The sequence below is a fragment of the Cryptomeria japonica genome, chromosome 4 (assembly GCF_030272615.1).
Source record: "Cryptomeria japonica chromosome 4, Sugi_1.0, whole genome shotgun sequence".
In the NCBI taxonomy this organism is placed as follows: Eukaryota; Viridiplantae; Streptophyta; class Pinopsida; order Cupressales; family Cupressaceae; genus Cryptomeria; species Cryptomeria japonica.
This window is the reverse complement of record NC_081408.1, coordinates 405649442-405673168: the sequence shown is the minus strand read 5'-3', so window position 1 is coordinate 405673168 and position 23727 is coordinate 405649442.

Here is a 23727-nt window from a genome sequence, read left to right as displayed (position 1 = left end):
TCACACATACGCTCAAGAGGGACATATGGTGAGTATCTTAAGGAGAGATTCTTCCCCCTCCATGCACTAAGAATTTTATAATGTTCAGAGGTAAACCAGGTAGCTTCTAATTTACTTGGAACTAGTAAGGGATCCGTTCGACATGTTGGGGTATACACTCAATTAAGAGGTCTCCCAGCCTTGAAAACAAAGGTTTGATATACCCAAAGGTATGAAGGAGAGATACTCCCGAGCACTGTCGTTGAATTGATTTTCATCAAATCACGTTTATTTTATAGTGGGTTGGAGTACTTGGCGTTAGCCATTCCCACTTGGGTCGTTCCCCTCTCACTGACATTAAAGGCTTTAAGAGTTATTAGCTCCTCGAGAGGGCATGCCCGCTAAAGATATGCACTATTGAAATCAAAGGATGAGTCTGGCTTTCTAATCACCTAAGAAAGGTGAGAGCATACTAGCCTATCATCAAAACACATAAGACATGTTTGTTCATTTCCATTGTAATTAGTCTATGTGCCTAATTTAACAAATATAAGTGCAAAATCTCGCGGCTGCAAATAAAGTTAGTAGTTTATATTGCATTCTTTGACTACGAAATAGTTTATGACTCCAGTTTTTCACAGCGAAATAAGTACCTGTAAAACCAACAATCTGCAAATTAGGTTCGGGAAAGTGACAATCCAGAAGCATAAATGAAGAATGCAACATATAATATTTGCAAAATCAATAAAAAAACTAAAAATGCCATCAAATTGACCAAGAACGCCATCATATGTGCCAAGAACACTACTCTGCACACCAGAAATGCTGCTCTGCACACCAGAAATGCTGCTCTGCACACCAGAAATGTTGTCCTACACACCAAAAATGTTGTTCTGCACACCAGAAATGCTGTCAAACAGACTAAAAATGCTAACAAATGTGCCAAAAATGCCACAATACATACCAAAAATGCTAAAGTACAGACCGAAAGCGCTAAAGTATAGAAAAATATGAAAACAAAGTTGAGAAGTCTCCCAAAAACGCCATTTGAGGTGCCAATGCCACAATAGAGACCAAGAATGTGATTCGGGAGCCCAAGAGAGCTAATTTGCACTTCGAAAGAGCTAATCAACCTGTCAATGAAATTTCCTACAAGCAAATTTGTTAAGGATGAAAGGGGCTAGGCCCCACGGTGGGCGCCAATTAATGTGATGCTAAAAAATGTGGTATATAGAATGCATACACATATAATGAGACAATAAAATGTAATTGAAAAGCTTAATTAAAAACTAGATTAGAAATGCAAACCATAAGCCTTCCTTGAAATGTCCCATTTTCCTCTATTCTTGAGGACCTTGAAGGTGTTGGATCGATGGGCTCTCAGCGGAGTAATGACCTCCAAAGTGGCAACTCAAGAGTTGAGTAGCTATTTGATCATGATTGACTATGGAGATGATATGAAATGCATGATTTAAGAAACTAGATTAACATGCTATGATTAATCCAAAAGCTAAATTACTAGATAATTGAAATGAAAATTGCCTATAGTAATGATGCTAAAGCTATGAATGCAAGGGATGGATATGCCTATAGCAATAATGCCTAAATTGATATGAGATGGGATCCTTATTGCTCCAAAATGGGGGATATTTATAAAAATTCCAAGGCCAAAGCTGAGGTGACGGGAATCGACAGTCCAGATCTGATCTGAAGATATCAAGGGCCAAGATTGAGGAAGTTGGAAAAGAGGATGGAGGAAGGGACACTTGTCATCTCTGTGGTGACAAGTGTCAAGGAGCCTTTCTCATTAGAGGGCAAGTGTCCAAGGGAGGAGACACGTGGCAAAAGTGCCATGTGTCTCAAGGGGATAATATCCACACCATAGGAGGTTAGGATGTGCAAGATAGGATAGGGTTAGTTAGACCCATGATTAGATGGAATGGGTTAAGTTAGGGGATGGTTAGGTTAGGTGGTTAAAAGTTAGGAGCCATGTGCTTATTTAAATTTAGAAATTCAAATAATTGGAAAATGATAATTAATCTCAACAAACTTGAGTTTGTTAATCTTAATTAGGGATTAGAAGAATTGATTTATATGGGGGGACATTAAAAAATTAAGAATTAATTAATCAAAGGGGGATATGAAATGAACTATACAAATAAATCATGTAGATTTATTTACTAGTAGATGAATAGAGAAATTAATTAAATTGCTTGTGAATTTAATTAATTGGGAAGGGGAATTAATCAAATAACTGCGTATTTAATTAACTATCTTCAAACCATTTTTAGGTGTATACATTGAGAACATAGGTTCAATGTTTCAAGCACAATGTTGTTTCACAATGTTTTTGTTTTACAATGTGGATGGATACTTGAAAGCTTAGACCAAGGTTTTTGTAAAGTGTTTCAATTTCAAGTGTAGTGTTGATTGTGAATTTTTCTGGTTTGTTTATGCACACACTTAGAAAACATAGTAGACAAAATGGTTGTTTGATTTTGCAATAAAAATACATTCAAGCACAATCCTAAGGCTAGCCAGGACAATAGTTGTTGAATCTCACTTGGGGGTTTACCCTGAGCTACACAATTCATAGTGGATACTTAGATGCTTGACCCCACTGGCTCCACCCTCAACACTCACTTATCCGGGGCAGCCAAGCATCAGTCCCCACGAAAACTCCCCGTGGCGAACTTTGTATCTCTACTAAGAACCGTAAGAATGTGAGCTGCTTCAGAGGTCCGACCTCCTGCGTCAACAACTAGAAGGTTTTTGGCTTCTAACACAAAAGGTGTCTAGTAAGGGCATCCTTTCGAATGGTCATACATGTGGCAGTGTACGCTCTGTTAAGGAAGGCTCCCAGCCTATAGAGGTTGCGCTCTATAGGGTTTATGTGGAGACATGTCGTCGGTATGAACTAATCAACACTCGTTGCTTGCAACTTTCGTCACAAACACATTTATTTATAGTGGTTCAAAAGAGCTTGGCTTTAGCCCATTACCACTTGGGTCGTTCCCTCTTACCGAGCCTTAAGGGCTTCTCGGGATGCAGACCCTCTAAAAGGTAAAACAAAAAGAGCCTATTGCTCAAGACACAAAAGACACTGGTTAATTTTAAAGCACCAATTTGAAGTATGATCTAAGCTAAAAAATCAGACAATTTGTTTCAAATCACAAGTTCTTTGACAGACGTCCTGCACCAAACAATGTCAGTAGTTTCAAGATATGATCTTTGTCACACGAAAATGGATGTCCTGCACAAGACAAAAGTTCAAAAGATTAGCCTCCAATATTTCTTTTAAACAATCTCAACAAACAAAAGTCTAAACTAATAATGAAAAGATTAAACTAAATAACAGGAAAAAGTACGTAAAAACAAATCTATCTAACTTATTAGTTGGCTAATCTAAAGCTAAATTAGTTTAATTTAAGCTAACTAAAAAAAACTTTAAGCTAATGTCTTGTTAATCAAAAATGAAAAATTTAATCTAATTGACAAAACTAAAAACTAATCAATCTAAAAAAACAAATTAATTAGAAACTAATTTAAAATCTAAAATTAAGAATCTAATTTTAAAATCTAAAAAAAAAAAACTAATTAAAAAAAACTAAAATGAAATATCTAATTAAAAAACTAATTTAAAAAAATGAAAAATCTAATTAAAAGCTAAGATTAAGAATCTAATTTTAAAAATGAAAAATCTAAAAAAGTTAAAATTAAAAAGCTAGGACTCAACTTACTAAGAAAAACTAAGATTTAAATAAGCTAAAAGAAAGTAAATTTAATAAAACTAAATTAAAGCTAAGAAAACTAAACTTCTAAACTTTTTAAACTAAAAACTTAAATCCCCTCCCATGCTCATGTGAGATTTGTAGATTTGAAATGCTTTCCTTTTTCAGATTTTTAAATAGAAAAAATGTTGTTTGACACATTCCATTAAGGGCTCATGCAAGCCCATGAAATCTCCACACAGGTAAAAACAAATATTGTCTTGGCAAAAATAATAATGCATGAACCAATAATGTCGAGAATAATAATTATTTGCAGGCCACTAACAATAAAGGTTGAGGCCAAAGTTATTGCATAATATGCACAAATTTGTTCAGATTGCAGGATAAGCCCAAAATGGAATTTGCATGCAGAACGTATAAGCTTAGACAAGGCGTTAAAAGTTTCAAGTAAATGCAATGGCAGTTTTTAATGACTGAATGCTAAAATGTGAACGCATAAACAAAGCCTATGAATTGTTCTTAAAATGTCTGAAAAGAAAGAGAGCATGAAATGCAAATGACTGTAGGATGTGCACAAAAACATTTGAATCAAAGATTGCATGAACTCGTGAATGTGTGCAAGAAAAACATGCTAGCCTGCCAAGAAACATTTTAATTTGCAATCTATGTAGTGGGCATTAATAACCATGTAGAAGCATGTTGGTTATCAAAAACCCGATGCAAAATGTGAGAGCTTCAACAAGGCACATGAATTGTTTGGAAGATGCAAAATGAACTATTGTAATGTGATTTCTTGGCTGAAAGCACAGAGTACATGAAGTGTTAAACAAAATGTAAAACTAGATGTTCAACATGGAATGTAATATCTGCACAAATCTCACAAAATAGACTTAGCAAAACAACTTTCAAACAAGTGCAGACAAACAACAAACAGATAATAATATTATGTTGAATCAAATCATTCGAATGTATGAGTTAAAGCAGCTAATGAGTGTTTGTATGCAATCTTACAGAATCACTTTCTGTCAAACAAAAATCAAATTTATGCAAGGACAAGGGTTGTCCCACCGGGCGTGCTAGATGTAGATGGAGGAAATGGATTGAATACAAGATTCAATCTTCCAACATCCAACAATGAAGTACCTGCAAAACAAACATATACAAATGCAAATATTTAATCTAAAACACACATCCATGCAAAAAAAATTCACTCCATTGCACTCCTATTCTTTAAGATTTCACATTTAATATATTTGCTCTCAGAAGCACTTATGCAAAAAGCTATGAGGAAATGGAGATTTGGAAATGCAAAGATAGAGGATAAGATGTCAAGATAATGGGATGCAAAGTGACATAAGTTTGGTGCATAAAGATGAGATACCCAAATAAGAGGGGGCCTTGTTTAAATAGATTTTCTCGGGGCGAGTTCATGTTGTGGGATGAATATAGGATAATACAAGATGAGTGGTATAGGGAAGATGAGTGGTAAATGGGAAATGGTAAGTGGTAGGAGGGGATATTAAAGGGTTTTATTAAATAAATAGAGAAATGTATATAAGGTGAATGCATGAAGGTGTATACATGAATATGATATAATGTTTTATTTAATAAATTTAATAGATAAATGATGAGATATTAATAATAATATAATAAAAGGTGGAATTTTGAATAATGAACTATGGAGAAATAATAGTGTAATCATTAGGATTCGCTCGATGTTCAGAGAAATTTGAAATTAAATGAGGATAAATTAATGGAAATCTTTATGTGTCTACAATTATCACTTGATTACCAAACTCTCAATGAGTTACCCTAGTAGCCACTTTGGGTCCCAACCCCCATTGAGAGCTACTCCTCCTAACTTTTACTTAGACACCGTAAAAAATAATACATAACAAGTGAAGGATAATCATCCACAAATCCAAAATACCAACTAGAATATCCATGTATCCAAAGTTTGATATTGAATCAAAATTATACTGGAAATGATCTTATCCTTCCAATCATATACATCCATGAAAGTACTTCCATAAGCACAACAATTGAAAATCCAACCAATAAATCAAAACCACTCATGAGCAATCATGAAACTCACAAATCAGCCCCAAAAGACCCCCAAAAGTAAGGCAACATAAAATAATCCCATGACAAGCCTCTGGTACCCTACTAGTAGTCAACCAGACTAACAACAAGTATGACCACAACCAAAAGGTCTCTAATAGAACATCAAAGATTTATTTCTGATCATATTCTTCTCTTAACATTATATAAATGACTGATTTGAAATCTGAAAATTAATTCACAAATAGACTTGTCAAAACTAAAGTAAAACATCAAAACTAGACAACTAGTCTTGCACAAAGAGACACCAAAATGAATGTAATCTTAGAGAGCACCATTAGAATGTATTTTTAGACATTCAACCACAAGCTATAAAGTTTGAAATATAATCTACCACAACAAAAAGTAATATAATTTTTATTTTCAAAGGAAAACTCTACCAACCCACAAAATCGAGATAAATCTATGCTACCTGATTCACCCAAAATACCACAAATTGACTCTTTTTGTATCACAAATAGAAATAACTGCCTAAAAATATTAATACAACCATAGAATAGAAAAATAAACCTGAAACATATCATTAAGACCCAACACAAGAAGAACCCTTACAACTATGCTTGAAACAACAAGAAAAATTTCTAAAAAACAAAAGCATAACGAAGGAACCTTATCTCAAATTTGAAGAACAATGGAAGAAGAAGAAGGATTAGCAAATTGAAATTAAATCTCCAACCCAATATCCACTCTAACAATAGAAAAATCCACAAGAATCCATGGACAAAACTCTTGCAAACAAAACCAAATTGATTCCAAAATTCTATTCAAATCGGGTTTCAAAATCTCTAAACAATTTGATCAAGATTTCTCTCACCAATCTTCTCCAAAACCCACAATGTTTCCAAAAAGAATTCTAGTTAGAAATAAGTCAAAATCAGCCATAAAAAATCCTGCAAATAACCAAAAGAATCTTCAACTCAATCCTCCAAAAGCTCTTCAACAATCTCACACAACTAGCAATTCGAAAACATAATTCAATCTTCCCCAAAATTCTTCTCCAAGCAAGCAAATTCCTTCCCCAAAATTTCGAGCAATAACTCCCATCAATAATCCCTTCCAAACTCAAAATAAAAGAATAAAAAGACTCATAACACCCCTTTCAAAATGAAAAGTCACAATAAAGGAGATAATAAAATCGAAACTATGAGATTTTGCCAAGATCAAGAGCTCAATGAAAAGTACAATAGAGAGACAAAATATAGGATAAAAATAAACTGTATTCTCATCAATAGATAAATGATCATTTGTTCCATTTTCATACAATGTAGATGAGCCTGCTTATATAGGCAAGGCTAGGGATATGTGAGCACACAAACATGACACGTGGCTCAATAAGAAACAAGGGTAGGTAGGAGAAACAATATAATAGTCCACATGAGGTGGATCACCCACTGAATGTGGAGTGTAACAACAAGATCAACACCATAAAAGGTGGAATTTCTCCTACACACACTATCCCAATGTGGCACAAACACCCAAGTGTCTCTTACCCAAACTACTATGAAATGCATTTCCTAAGTAAACTTAAGTAAGTGTAATAATATCCAAGATGAATAATTATTTACACCAACACCCCCCCTTAAGTGCAACTTAGGGGAATGCACTTAAGTCTACAATGCAACTAAGCAATGCAAGATGGGTCCCGACTACTAGGCCATGTTAGGTACCCATGTACAAATGCAAATGCATGAAAACCAATGCAATGAAATCTCTCACAAAGCGGGGAAAGAGAGAAAAACCCAATGGGAAAAAACCCTCCCCCAAAAGAGAGATGAAAACATACAAGAGAACTCTCATAGAAGAATGTGAAGGACAAAACCCCATGTGAGGAAAAAGTCCCCCCCATATGAGAGAAGAAGAGAAGCTAGGAAGCCCCCCCTCAATGTGCAATCTGCACCAATGATAGAAGCTCAATGTATGAAGAAACTGCTCCATGAATGTCGAACAATATTCCTCCCCTTAGGAAGAAACAAAACCAAAGGTGTATCCATGAAGTCTCCCCAATCATGAAAGATACCCCCTCCAAAGGTGGTAAACTGTGCCACACTGCTGAAAAAGGCACTCCAAGATCTAGTGGAGATGGATGTAGAACATGTCCCAAAGACTCACATGTCTCCTCAAAAAATAAAGAGACCTCCTCCAACTGCTGTACGCAAGTATCCACAATCATGTCAACCTCGAAAGAATGATCATGTAGAGAATGAACAAGAGGGTCAGAGTGTTCCCTCACAACAATCGAAGAAGGATCACCTTCATCAAAGAGAAGATGAATGTCATCAATGATGTCTCCGAAATCTGCAATGTAGGATTCCATAAATAAACCGACAATGTCTGTCAAGTAATCATCCCATGAATCTAAAGCTGGAAGACAATGAATATCCTGCTGCACTGAATCACATGAAGGCAAAATTGTCACACTATCCGCATCATCAGGTGCAATAGGTGATGTGATATCAATATGAGGAGATGAAATACAAGACTCAAGAACAGGTTCACATGTGAGAATCCCCATGTTCAAGTGCCCAAAGTTCTCCTCAAAATCTGAACCATCACAAGAAGTGTGATCATCATGTGTAGAATCATCAAATGTGAAATCATCATCATCAACAAAATCTAAAAAGGAGTATAACCGAGATGCATGATCAACCACCCCAATCACAATGATAGCTCTAGTTTCCAAGTCTGTAATGAAAACTGACTCAGGTGTGAACTCCACAACTCTCTTAGTTGAGCCATGTGTGATTTGATAGATGGAAAGGAGATTGTTTATCAAGTGGGGTACACACAACACATCATTGAAGGAGTTATCCCCAATGTCAATAGATCCTTTCCCAATCACATCCATGTATGTATGATTTCCCATCAATATCTACAGCATGGTGCAAGGCTCAAATGTAGAGAACATAGACTGCGAAGATGCCATATGATGAGAAGCCCCTGAATCTAGAAGCCATCTCTCTGAATCATGACTGATAGTAGCACATAGAGCTTTTCCTTTTCTTGTCCCAAAAGAGTGAGTCTTCCCACTTGTAGAAGCCATGAATGCTTTCCCTTTTCCTTTTGAATGTGAGGGAGTGGAAGTTGATGAATCATCCTTCTTGTAGACATTAGGCAAATCAATGCTATGCTTTTTGATGATATGTGTGAGCTCATCAATCTTCTTAAAATGGAAACAACACTTCTCATGGCCAAACTTTTTACAATAGGCACACGTAGGTTTCTCCCTCTTTGGTGAATTATCCCTCTTGGAAGAGGATGTATCTCCTTGTTGTGGAGAGGATGATGCTTTGTCCTTAGGCTTTGATTGCCATTTCTTCTTGTTTGAGTTGTCCTTTCCTTGATTTCCTTTGTTCCCTTGATTTGCCACTAATGCTTGAGACTTAGAAGCCTTAAGAATGCCCATGCTTATCAAATTAGTTTTCTCCATCATCAACATTTCATTGAAAGCATCAAATGTAGGCATTGTGTAGCTTGAAACCATTGTCATCCTATGGGTTTGGAAACTAGAAACAAATGCTACATATTCTTGTGGAAGCTTGCCTATCAAGCTGAATATCAATTGAGTATCCTTCTCATCAATGCCACAATCTTTGAGTTGTGCCCTCAACTCATTTGCCTTAGTGACATAATCTTGTATAGTATCAAAGTTCTTGGGATCCAACATGGTGAGATCACTATCAATTTGATATCCCCTAATCTCATCAACTTGACCATACAAGTCTTGAAACTTTTGCCAAGCATCCTTGATTAGAGTACACTTCTCAATATGAAAAATGAGATCCTTTGATACATACTTTCTTAAGGTACCAATTGCCATGATATTTTTAGTGAGCCAATCCAAGTGACCAACTGGATCAACCTTAGGATCAGCAGGAGCAACAATATTTCCATCAATGTAATGAGTGTGTCCTTTTTCCACAAGTTTACTCCATGCATCAATTTTCCAAGTAGCATAATTATGAGGAGTTAAGAGAGGAAACTTAGAAGAACTCATAGCAGCAAAAAGGAAGGAACACAAGAGCACAAAAGCACAAGAGACACCCCCCCAGATTCACTCAATCAGAGTAACCCCCAAAAATGATGATTTTGGCACTTTATATGTAGTGCATGTACAATAGGCCACTTGCAAACAATGACAAGGTGGAATTCTGATTTTGTTTTACAACTGCCCCAATATGCTGAGAACTTCAAAGGAAAAGATTAGAAAGATAGATCTATGCAATACAAATGCCAAATTGGCCAAATAAGACCATATGATGAAAGTACAATTTCTACCCACAATTTCTACAAACTGATAGCATATTATGAGAGTAGACAAAAAATACACTTTTTAAAAAAATGGCACTTGAAAAGGAGTTCGTATGAGCCCGAACGGAGACCTAGAAGTTGCAGAAACGGGGATAAGATAGGTACAGTCACCAAAAACTAAGAATTCTGAAACATATGTCCATCAAAATCAGAAAATAGTTCCACCACGTGAAAGTACACAAAATTCTAGCCATTTAAAAAAAAAATGCACCAAAAAAGGAGCAAAAATGAGCAAGATATGGTCATTTGAAGTTGAACTGCAAAATCAAAAAGCTCAATGAGAGGGGCCTGCAAATTTTTTTAAAAAATGATGATGCCAATGGACTGCGGGGTTAAGTTTGACGGTCGTATGACCGTCACCCAAACTTCACGACTGACTGGGCACTGATTGTGCAAGTGATTTGGCAGGTGATGTGGCAGCCAACTAGGTTGCTGACGTGGCGCTGACTGTGCGCTGTTGATTGGGCAGAAGGTATGGATCCCAAAAATAATTTCCCATTTTTTTTTTTTATCAAATTTTTTTTTTCAAACTAGAAAATAATTTTCAGAAAAAAAATCCCAAAATTCCGTACCGTACTGCCCAAATTGGGCAGAAAATTTCCTCCACACCCAAAAATCGATTTTCGCCAAAATAGGTCGAATTTATACTCGATTTTTATGGAAATGGCCTCCCGGACGCAATGGTGAGGTCGAAAATGCTCTAAGATGCTTCCAAAAAATTTAGTCCCTCAGATCCGAAAATAGAAGCCTTCCACGATGTCTCCAAAAACCAATCAATGAAGCCCCAATGGCTCTGATACCATGTGAGATTTTGCCAAGATCAAGAGCTCAATGAAAAGTACAATAGAGAGAAAAATATAGGATAAGAATAAACTGTATTCTCATCAATAGATAAATGATCAATTGTTCCATTTTCATACAATGTAGATGAGCCTGCTTATATAGGCAAGGCTAGGGATATGTGAGCACACAAACATGACATGTGGCTCAATAAGAAACAAGGGTAGGTAGGTAATATGTGTGGGTAGGTAGGAGAAACAATATAATAGTCCACATGAGGTGGATCACCCACTGAATGTGGAGTGTAACAACAAGATCAACACCATAAAAGGTGGAATTTCTCCTACACACACTATCCCAATGTGGCACAAACACCAAAGTGTCTCATACCCAAACTACCATGAAATGCATTTCCTAAGTAAACTTAAGTAAGTGTAATAATATCCAAGATGAATAATTATTTACACCAACAGAAACCCTTCAATTCTCAACAATAATTAATTTCCCTCTCAACACAAGAAATTAAATAAACATAAGGAATAAATCATAAAGGGGTAAATGCAACATAGGAAATAAATAAACATAGGAGATAAATAAACTCGTGATAGCATACCATAACATAAGATCACTAATTAAAAGACAAAACACATTAACTATCTCAAACATAATCCATAGGACAAATAATTACATAAAAAGTATAATAATCACATCACATTAAAATTATTAACAATAAAATAACTATAGAATATATAAATGTTCACCACCACATAAATCACTTAAATAAGGAAACATAAAATAAATAAGGGAACACATCACCAATCTCATACTCATATCCACAGATGGAAAAATCGAGTATTGTCTATGTGGCAATTCAAATGGGTAAACACATGACCAAAGATAACTATCCTAGTACATGTCATAGGTTAGGGCTAGGATAACTTGGGCCTCGTGTACTATCTCCATTACCTCCATCAAGAACTGTAAGGCATGCTTAGACCTGTGTAGCCAAGTGGAGCTGATGCCTGGTACTTGCAACCTACAAAACACTTATGCACAACATATACATTAACCATATATAAGGCATATTGAAGAATACAAGTTGGGTGAAGAAGAATTCTAGTATTAAATGCCTCTTGTGACGAGTGATACAATATCATCCCTTTCACCTAATTACACAACCAAAATTAATAAGTAATATATCTAATCAACACTTCACATAATGTTACTGACATAAATCATCATGAATATAACATATCATTTCAAGTGTAATCATCAAGATATCTAAGCATGAAATCATAAGTATCAATAAGTAGCATGATCCAAATATAGAAATGTCATGAATAGTCCCTCCACATGAAACCACATATGTCTAAACACTAAGAAAATAAAACCACACACATGCATAGTAGAAATCAAGAGTACATCATAACCAAAATAGGAGTCAAACATGGAAGGGTATTACATCCTCCCCCTATAGCTAGGCTTAGTCCTATAAGCCTACAAACAAATAGGGGCACATCTCTTGCAATCTCAAGGCATCCTCCCATGTAGCTAAGTCCTCATCATTTGAGTCCCACTGGATCCTTACCTACTCTATGTCTCAACCCCTCAGGGTCAACCTCCGATGATGTAGTATGCGTACGAGCTCCAAACAAATCTACCTATCCTCAACCTATAAATAATTCCAATCAAGCACATGAGTAACATTTGGAATATATTGTCTACAAACAAAAAACATGAAAGACATCATGGATGCAGGACATGCTCAACATTATAGCAAGGTGGTAAGATATAGGTCTTATCCTCTCCTAAATCTCAAAAGGCCCTATGAATGAAGCACCAACTTAGAACCCTTTCCATAATGGATCGGGCTCTTACGAGGACATACTCTTGAAAAAACTCAATCACCCACAACAAATTGTTGATCCACCCTATGGGCGTTAGCATATTTCTTTTGTCAATCCTATGCTACAATCAAATGATTGCGAATGTGCTCAACCTGCTGCTCCATCTCACGAAGCATCTCGGGACCAAAAAGAACTCTATCCTCCAAGTGATCCCAACTGAAAAGTGTATGGCATGGATGACCATACAAGGCTTGGAATGGGGACATTTCAATCAAACTGTGGTACCCATTGTTGTAGGGAAAATCAACAAGGTATAGGTAGTCCTCCCAATGAGATTGTTGATCCATGACATTCATGCCCAACATATCCTTCAGAACCTGGTTCACCCACTCTGTCTATCTATCCGTCTCAGGATGATATGTGGAGCTGAAGTTCAACTACGTTCCTAGGGCATGTTGAAGAGAATTCCATAATGTGTATGTGAAGACTGGATCTCTATTCAAGATGATCCTATGAGGAATGCCATGCAAACAAACAATATCCTCCATGAATACTCGTGCTACCATGACTGTCATGTACAAAGACCGAATGAGTGAGAAGTGTGCCCATGGTAGCATTGTGTCATCATGAAGAGATTGGAAATCCAACTATGAATTCCATCGAGATGATGTACCATTTCCATTCAGGAACAAGATTTGATTGCAAAAAACTTGCAGAGTGTTGCTACTCTGCCTTCACTCTCTGACACTCCAAACATCTAGCAACATAGTCGGCAACATCACATTTCATCCCCGACCAATGATACAACCGCCTCAAGTCTACATACATCTTCTTTACTCCTGGATGTGTTGAATAGGGAGCTTGATGTGCCTCTGATGGGACCAAGGTACAAAGACCCTCAATGGATGGGACATAGATGCAACCATGATGCCTCAACAAACCATTTGCCTCCAAAGAATAGCTGCTAAATCTACCCTCCAAGGCTCTCCCCGACTTAACCTCTGTCTGAACCTCTTGATATAAAGTATCCCCCATAAGTGCTCCAAGGATGTGGCTTCACAAATTAACCTCCAAGGTCAAAGATGACAACTCATGCCTCCTACTAAGTGCATCTACCACCAAATTCTCCTTGCCCTTAATGTATCAAACCTCTAAGTTGTACTCACAAAGAAACTCCTTCTATCACCGTTGTCATGCATTCGAATTCAATTGCGTAAAGATGTAGTAAAGGCTTTGATGATCACTATGTAACTCAAACTGATGTCCCAAGAGAAAATGCCTCCAACAAACAAGAGCATGGATGACAACTACCGAATCCAAGTCATGAGTGGTGTAGTTCAACTCGTGATCCTTGAGTTTGCAAGACTCATAAGAAATCACCCATCCATTTTGCATCAAAACTGCCCCTAATCCATTGAGGGAAGCATCTGTACATACCACAAAGTCATCTGTTGGATTTGGTACTTCTAGAATAGGATAACTAGTCAATCACTCCTTAAGAGCATGAAATGCTTCCTTGCACTGCTCACTCCAAACAAACTTCTCCCCTTTTGCTAAAGATAAGTGATGGGATGTGCTTGCCTCGAGAAGCCTTGAACAAATCATCGATAGTATCCCACCAGGCCCATAAAGATACAAACCTTGGAGACATTAGTCAATGTTGGCAAATCCATGATCATCTGAATCTTAGAGGGATCCACTAAGATACCCTCTCTTGAAATCACATGCCCCAAATACTTTACCTCATACTAGAAGAACCCACACTTAGCTAAGTCCCCATACAACTTGTTGTCTCAAAGACACTGCAAAACCTATCGCAAGTGCTCCTCATGTTCCTCCATGGTTCTTGAATAAATCAATATGTCATTGAGGAAAATAAGAACAAATTGATCCAAGTAGGTACAAAATACTCCATTCATTAGACTCATGAACATTGAAGGTGCATTCGTCAACCCAAATAAAACCATTGTGAACTCATGGTGTCCATATCGGGTACAAAAATAAGTCTGATGAATGTTAGCCTCATGGATGCAAAGTTGATGGTACCTCGACTTAAGATAAATGTTAGAGAACACCTTAGCTCCCTCAATCTAATCAAAGAGGTCATCGATCCTTAGTAACGAATATCGATTCTTGATTGTCACCTTGTTTAACTGTCGGTAGTCTATGCAAAGGCGAAAGGATCCATTCTTGTTCATGAAGATGATAGGTTCTCCCCATGAGGAAACACTAGGATGTATAAAACCATTGGCCAAAGCTACTCCAACTACAACCACAACTCACTCAACTCTTGAGTGGTCATCTGATATGGGGCTCAAGAAATGGGTTCTACTCCTGAAAAAAGATCAATGTGAAAGTCAATATCACACTTAGGAGGCATACTAGGAATGACCTTAGGAAAGAAATCTATGAAATCTTAAAGAATATGATGATAATCAAGGGTACCCTTTCGTTGCTCATCCTCCTCAAGATCTGTAACTAAAACTACAAATAGATGGCAACCTTGTCAAAAAAACTGCTTCAACTACATAGCAAAAATAATGAAGAGTGATATATGTCTCTGAATACCAACAAGCTCCACACTCTTGCCATCATTATCTACACACTACACCATCTTATGATGGCAACAAATACAATCCTAATGTGCTACCAACCAATCCATCCCCAAAACTACACCATAGGTTCCTAATGGGATAATGTGAAGGTCCACTGTGGTGGAAAAGGGACCTAAATTAAATACACATCCTTGAACCAAGTAATTTACGACCACTCTAGATCCTGAAGCTAGCTCAACCTGCCACCTACATGATTGATTTTCTATTGCAAGTTTGCATCTCTCCATAAAGGTAGAAGATATAAATGAATTACAAGCACCTAAGTCAAATAGAATAGAGATAGGGATACCACCTAACACACTTAAAGACTCAATCACAGTGCCTTGATGTTTTGCCTAGCGGTTGTGCACTGCTGCGAATACTCTATGAGATCTTCCCACGTCTCCCATTGTAGGTTTAAATACTGCTTGCCTTTTTCCTAAAACATGTGAAGTTTTTCGAGGGCATTGTACTGCAATATGACCATGTTGGCCACAAGAAAATCATCCAGTTCTCCCAAAACCATAACCTCTAGAAGGAGCACTTGACTGGTGAAATCTCCCTCCGCTAGACTGCTGCTTAGTACTTTGAGTTGACTAAGGGTGCTTGTTACGAGCCTAGTTTTGATCTTTAACTACTTGAAATCCACCACCTCAATTATTTTGAAAGTTCTAGGTGTTCTATTTATGTTGTTGCTGATGACCACCGTTTGATGGTGCAAAGTGGTTCCTAGAAGAACCTGTCATATGAAACTAATTCCTCTTGGCCATTGATCTTGGTGGAGGGGCGCTACCAATTTGAACACCTGTGTGACCACTGAAAGCCATGGCCAAATTATCCTCCACCAAGCGAGCCTTCTCCACTACTACCTCCATGGTTTTAGGTTTAAAGACCCAAACACCACTGCTAATATGAGCATTGAGACCCCTAATAAAATGTTAAACCAACATTGCTTCATCATCCCCAATGCCAACATACTGCTTAAGTTCAAAGAACCTATGCTCATATTGATCAACAATCATAGCCATCTATCAAAGTTCATGGAACTCATCTGCACAACGTTGCCTCCAATGATCTTAAAGAAACTAGGTTTCAAACCTCTCCATAAACTTCTCCCAAGAAATAGATGCAATATCCAGATGGAGATTTTTCCTCTCCAAACACCACCAAGTAGATGCAAACCCTTTGAGGTGCATGATGGCACACCTAGCCTTCATTTTGCTAACATATGGGTGCATTACAAAGAACCTATCCAAATCTATCAGCCACACTTCTGCCTCTAAACCACTACCAGATCCATCAAATGTAGGAGGTCGAGACCAGACTAGATCCCTCATGTGTCCAGTAAGAATGACATCCTCTTCCTCTATTACAGTTTTCCTACGAGGAGGGGTATGTGACCTTTCTCTATAATGATGTTGAGAATGATGAGATTCCTCATGCTGATCACCATCTCTCCTAGGCCCTAAACGAGTGACTATCTCTTGAAGAAGCTGAATAACTCATGGTCCTACTAATCCATCATTCTGGGACACATTTTGATCATCTCTCCTCTTCTCACTCTGATAGTTACTATGCTGATCCTCCTCAGAGTGCTCTTGGGAGGTCTCTTAATGAGACTCCTATAATTTATCTAGGTGAGGATTGAATTGGGTGCTTTGGTGACAACCTCACCCTTGACCCCTACCCCTTCCAGACATAACTCCTATCACACAACATAAATAACCATACTTTTATTATAAGGATCCAATTACTACTTAGAAGGGGGGGGGGGGGGGTGAATCAGTAGTAAAACAAATCTGGAATACTTCAAAAACTGTACTGGTAACTACTTAAACAATTTGGTTATCATATTTAACAAACCATTCACTCAAGTGTTCATCAATATGCAAATAATGTAAAGATATCAAATGCACAAGTCAACAATGCAACCACCATATGAACACACAAATTTTTCACATGGAAACCCAATTGGGAAAAACCAAGGTGGGAATTAGCACATACAAAATATTTGCACTCTTTCAGAATGCGCCTGGTTAAAGAACTAGCTCGGTTAAGATTAGGCCCTGTTAGGAGTCATCCAGTTAAGGGATTTGCCTCAGCCCTGTTAAGAGCTCTACCCTGTTAGGAGTAACCTTGTTAAAGGATTTTAAACTAAAGTTAATGAGCCACCTGGTTAAGGGATTTGAAACTGCTGTAACTGTTAGGGAACAACAGGGCAAATGATCTTATCATAACACTTCCTTGCTTGCTAGTACAGATCTTTTTCAACACAACTCTGCTAAACACATGCATACACTTCAATCTATTTTGGCAACACCTTCTTCTCAAAACTACCAACACAAAATATCTTCTCCAACTAGCCCTAAATATACTTTTTGTTGGCATTCTACACTCTAATGAGAAATGATGGTGTTGTCATTGATGGCAACCTTCTGGCATTCATTTGCTAAAGCCACCGGCACCAGTATAGACATCTACGTACACCGGCAGACACTTCACTGACAACGACAACAATGCATACCAACACCCCAGCCAACAGGGAATAAACTTTTGTTTATTGTATTTAATTGTAATTATCTTTTGTAAAGCCAACAAGGCATATTGTAAAAGACTCATATATATGTATGTGATCTTATAGGTCATTGTGTGTAGTATGGTAGAAGTATAGCATGAATGGATGATATTTTTGTATAAGGAGATATAAGTTGACAACGAAGGTTTTGGTTATAGAATGAGCTTAAACCGGTACTGAACCTGGCATAGTTGATGCTAATTTTAAGCTGTACATTGTATTGGATTTCATAATCCACTTTTGTAGTCAGTGAGACTCTTATTGAGCAGTGAGCTCTAGGCAGTTGGCCTTCCTACATGTGCAGGCCCATCATTGTAAGTAATATTTATTCTTTGGCTAGTGAGTGAATATTGTGGGTCACAAATCCCATCGAGGTTTTTCCCACACCGGGTTTCCTCGTTAAAAATCTTGTGTTATGGTATGTTTTCTATGCTGTCTTTATTGTTCCTGTTTACTGCATTAATTCTTATTTATTAGTACACTGTTTTGGAATGCAAAGTTCATAATAAGGTTAAATATTCTACTAGCCAGTTAGATATTGATTCAACCCCCCCCTCTCAGTATCTTTGGGACTATCATTAATCCTAAAAATTGGTATCAGAGGCCGGTCCTCTATTTTCAAAATCCTAATAGCTTGAGGAAGATTCTGACACCAGTACAGATGGAGAACTTAAGAAAATAGTTGGAAGGAGCTCTTGTAGACTATGATGCAGAGAAGTTGAAGAATATCAATCTTGAAGATGATCTAAAGACTGCATAAGAATTCATTCAAGGACTTCAAGAGAATCTTACTATAGCTAGAAATAAAAGAAAATAACTTCATGAGAAGATGCAAAGTGATAATGATGAAAAGGAAACTCTTAATGAACTTGTGAACAAGATGAGACACGAAAACAATACTATGAGAAATAAAATGCAAGATATGACTATGAGATTTTGTAAAGACATTGAAGATAGGAAGAATAATGAAGATGACTTGACTAGGAGACTCAATTATGCTAGAAATGAAAATCTAAGACTCAGTCATGAAAATGATATGTTGAAGACATATCTAATTCACATGCAACATGATAAAACTGAACTTATGAGACAAATGGGAATTCTGGAAAATGAGTTGGCTACTGCAAATCAACACAAAGAAAAATTCAAGAAAATCTCAGAGGAACTTGATGATATGGTGAAAAGTCAGAAACCTAATGGAGATACTAATGGACTTGGATTTGAAGTTGGCAAAAGTCCCAGTATTGCAAACAATCATGATCACAGGAAACCGGTAAGATAACCTAATGCTTACAAATTTAATGGAAAATTCTTTAACTGTAACAAGTATGGTCATAGAGCAAAACAATGTAGATCTAGAAACAATCAGAACATTAATGCACCCACCGATCAATGTTTCAAATGCAACAAAGTTGGTCATAATTCAGAAAACTGTAGAATGAATGCGAGATGTTATGTTTGTGGAAGATTTGGGCACTTATCTAATCAATGCAGAACACAAACCAGCATAGGATATGGAAAGGCTATTCAGAAGAATAATGTGACTTATTATGCTTGTAACAAAATTGGACATATTGCAAAATTTTGTAGAAGCAAGACTTCACTAGCGAATAATAAAGGACCCATTTTGAAAGGCAAAGAAAAGGTTGATGAGATAAAGCAAGAATTTTCTAAACAATGGATTAGGAAGACAGATCAGAATGTTGATGAGACTATTTCTTCACCGGTAGAATAGAGTATTACTCCACCGGCAGGAGATTCTTCATCCAACTGAGAAGTAACCCTTTGTGGGTATTGCAACAAGTTGAATATCTTGCAGATTACCCTCGGTTGATGGTGAGAAGATAGATTTCTTCTTTACCGGCAGATGTGTTAAGTTTTCACTTAATCAACGAGCATTTAATGTAGTTGTTGAAGGAAAAGTCATTATAAATCATCGGTTTTCCCTCATTTTTAATTCACCAAGCATTCAAATTAGCAGAGAGCACGAAATCCAAGAAAATGCATTCAAGGCAAAGGTGTGAAGTGATTTCTTTCAAGCATTCAGACATTAGCAGGTAGCTAAAGGTATTTTTCAAATGGCTTTTTCTTCTGCTCCTGAATTTATTACAAACCCTACTGTCGTGGAAAATGTAAAATGCCCTAGGCCCGTATTCAAAATTATTCCCAAAATAGATAAGCAAGATGATTCCATAGGCGCATTTTCAAAGATTCCTAAAGGTGTAGCTTATGCTAAAGACCCTATGATTTATATTCACTGCAATATTGAATAATTAGGTTCTGAGGAGTTGTTAAAGATGTTTAGAACCATAATTTTTGATGAAAATGGCATTGTCAAACCCGAGCACAAGATTATTGAGACTTTAGGTTTTGCGGAAATCTTGAACATCCCTGAATTTCTGGAGGAAGTTATGAGAATTGCCCTATGTAGGGCACATGGAGAATTTATTTGGTTAGATTCAGTCTACAAATTCACCCGGCAAGCAATTAAGATAGTAACGGGTCTACCCTCAACCGACAGCAGACCAGATAAAACTAAGAAGGTTCCTAGCAACAAAGTCATGACCTTAACCAGAGCAACATCTGATAGTAGATCTCTAAGAGTGAATGACGTCAAGGACATCAATGTGAGATTCATAAGTATGATACTTGGCTACAAAACTACTCATGCAAACAGACTTAACTCAGTTTCTAGTCTTTGCATTAATAGTGCTTATGAAATGGTCAACAATAATACAATGATTGATGTGTGTGAATGGCTGAAGGATGAACTAATAGATAACTTGAAAAAGATAAAAGGAGACAAGAAAGAAACATTTTGTTTTGGCAATCTTTTAGTATGTCTAATGTTGTTTTCATAAAAGAAATTCCTGGTATTGGACAAAAAGACTTTGGATATGACCTATCGGTAGGCAAACAATTGCAAGAAGCTTTCATCAGCATGGGTACTGCTAATGAAAACAATATAACTAAGTATTTCAAAGCTTTCCAAACCAAAATGAAAACCAGAGAAAGACTACCACATAGTGTAGTAGATAAATATGATAAGGAAATCTGTTTTGTAATTAAGAAGGATGAAACATGGATGAAAGATGTATTACCTAGAACTGTATGGGTAATAAAAATGGGTTATGAGGTAGATCTCAACCTTATTGAAACTTATGCAAAAGCCTTGTTAGATGCACCTAGAGAACCATCAGAAGAAGTTTTTGGTAGTCCAGAAACAATTGAAAGTGGTGTACAAACAATGAAACAAAGGAAGAGAAGAGAAAAGTATATAAGAGATGCATCGAAATAGGTAAAGGAAATAAAAGAAAATGTTATGAATATTACTGGTATAAAGGCTAGTGAGCTGGAAGGGCTGCAACTGGAGGCACACATTTCACTAGTTGGCACATCATCTGACAGTGAGATACCCACGGAATTCAAAAAAGTTGAAAGGAAGAGAAAACCCTCACCGGTACCCTCTCCTCCACCCAAGAAAACAAGAACCTTGAGAAGGAAACAACAAGTAGTAAGGCAACCAACAAAGAAACTTACACCCAAGAAGAAACAGAAATAGGTTATTCCTCCATTGGATAATTTGTTAAATGAAATAACTGATGATGGTAATTTGGAAAATGTGAGCAAATTGTATAACACATTCACTGATTCAGAAAAGGAAAGCATAGAAAACAGTATAATCTTACATCTAGACATATACAAGAAAGTGTTAATTGAAGTTGTGGATGACTTGCCAAATGAACTATATAGGAGATTAGATGCAAAAAGGATTGCAGTAATGGAATTGGACAAGAAACTAAAAATTGAAAAACTTCTAGCTGTACATCCAGTTAACTCTAAAGAGGAAATTGATGATCTAATTTGTGAAGCTAACAAATCAGTTTTTGCTAGTGGTCACTGACAAGTAAGTTTGATGGTTGGTAGAGTTAATGAGATTGTTGAGGAAACGACTGATAAATGGGATATATTTTTTGTGGAAAAGGAAAAACAAGAGGAATTGAATAGGTCGAAGAAAACATTCAAGGTTTATCAGAAGGATAAGGACAAAGGGAAAGGTAAAGTTGGTGGAATACCAAACATCAAGATAACTGACAACTTACCACCACCCTTGGATATTGTACTAGTACATTTTGATGATCCATTGGTTACTGACAGTGTAGGTATAACACATGATGACACTAATCTCGATTCTAAAATTCTATTCACCATGAATGTAGACACTCAGGAAGTGATCATTGCTATGGATAAGGACAATACAAAGGTTAAGGACAACATTACTGACAGTGGAAACATTGCTAAGAAACCGACAAAGACTATTGAGGTTGAAATCCAAACAGGGCAAACACTGCAAACTGAGCAACCATTGGACACTGGAAAGAATACTGATGATATAGATGCTAACATAGAGAAAACCACAGAGAAACCTACTGAGACAGAGATACCGACAGGTGAGCACATAGAGAATCCGACAGAGAAACCAATAGAGGCATAGATACACATTGAGGCAGAGAAACCGGTAATCACTGCGAAACCCAAACCATTACAGGTTGAAATGCAAACTTAGACTGATCCACCAGAGGATAATACAAGCAAATTGGTAACTAATGTTGGAAGTACTGAGGTAATTAAGGCAGTTGGTCAGACATCTGGTACTTCATTAAGTGAATTTAGGCCTACCAATGTGACATATATACTCCTGGACTCTATCAAGAAGATTACTGACTGTAAAGCATTGGCCTACAAAGCAATTGATGATATAATACCAATTCTTAAGATGATTACACCAAAATGTAATATAGATCATGTAAAGGATTCTTTAGGAAAGTTGGACACATTGTCCAAATTCATTACCGACAATTTAATAACAGTTGAGAAGGTAAATGAGGACACCTTCAAAGAGAAAATTGAAAAGGAAAAGGAAAAATTCTTTGAGGATAGAATAAAGAAGTGCACAAAACACATTAACACACTTTTATCGACACTTAATACTACAATTTTGGAATATAAGGAGCTGTACAAAGAGACATGCAAGCCACATCTGTTGATAAAGGACATTGAAAAGGAAATAAGCAGAGTACAGAAGGAGATAGATGATATAGATGATAACATAATTGGTTCATCCGAACCTATATCAGTTATTGAGCAAGAAATAGCAGGATTTGAGGAGAAACTAGAGAAATTTGAGAAAGAAAAAGCAAGGATCAAGGCAAATGCCAGAGAGCTTAAGTATAAACTTAGTCCTAAGTTGGATAATCTTATCTCTCTGAGAAATGAGATATCTAAGGCATTACTTCAAGGGGAAAGATCACCAGAAGAGCACATGCATCAACTCACCGACACGATCCAACAAACTGAGGCAACCCTGAATGACAATAATAGATTCATGCAGAGTTTAAATTTGGTTTTGGCTGACATATTTTAGATTGTAACCAACCGTTTACAAACTTTAGGTGAAATTTTTGCACTCGTTTGACAATTTTTGACAACCTTTGTCATTGATATCAAAGGGGGAGTAGTGGACAAAGAAAAATGATCATTCAGAGGAGATCATTAGCTTAGGGGGAGCACATATTTTTGGTAACTTGTTGGACCACTTTTTGGAAACAGTTTTTGGATTTTTCTCATGAGTGTTGCCATCAATGCCAAAGGGGGAGATTGTTGGCATGCTACACTCTAATGAGAAATGATGGTGTTGTCATTGATGGCAACCATCTAGCAACCTTCTGGCATTCATCTGGTAAATCCATCGACAGGCACCAACACTGGCATAGACATCTACATACACCAAC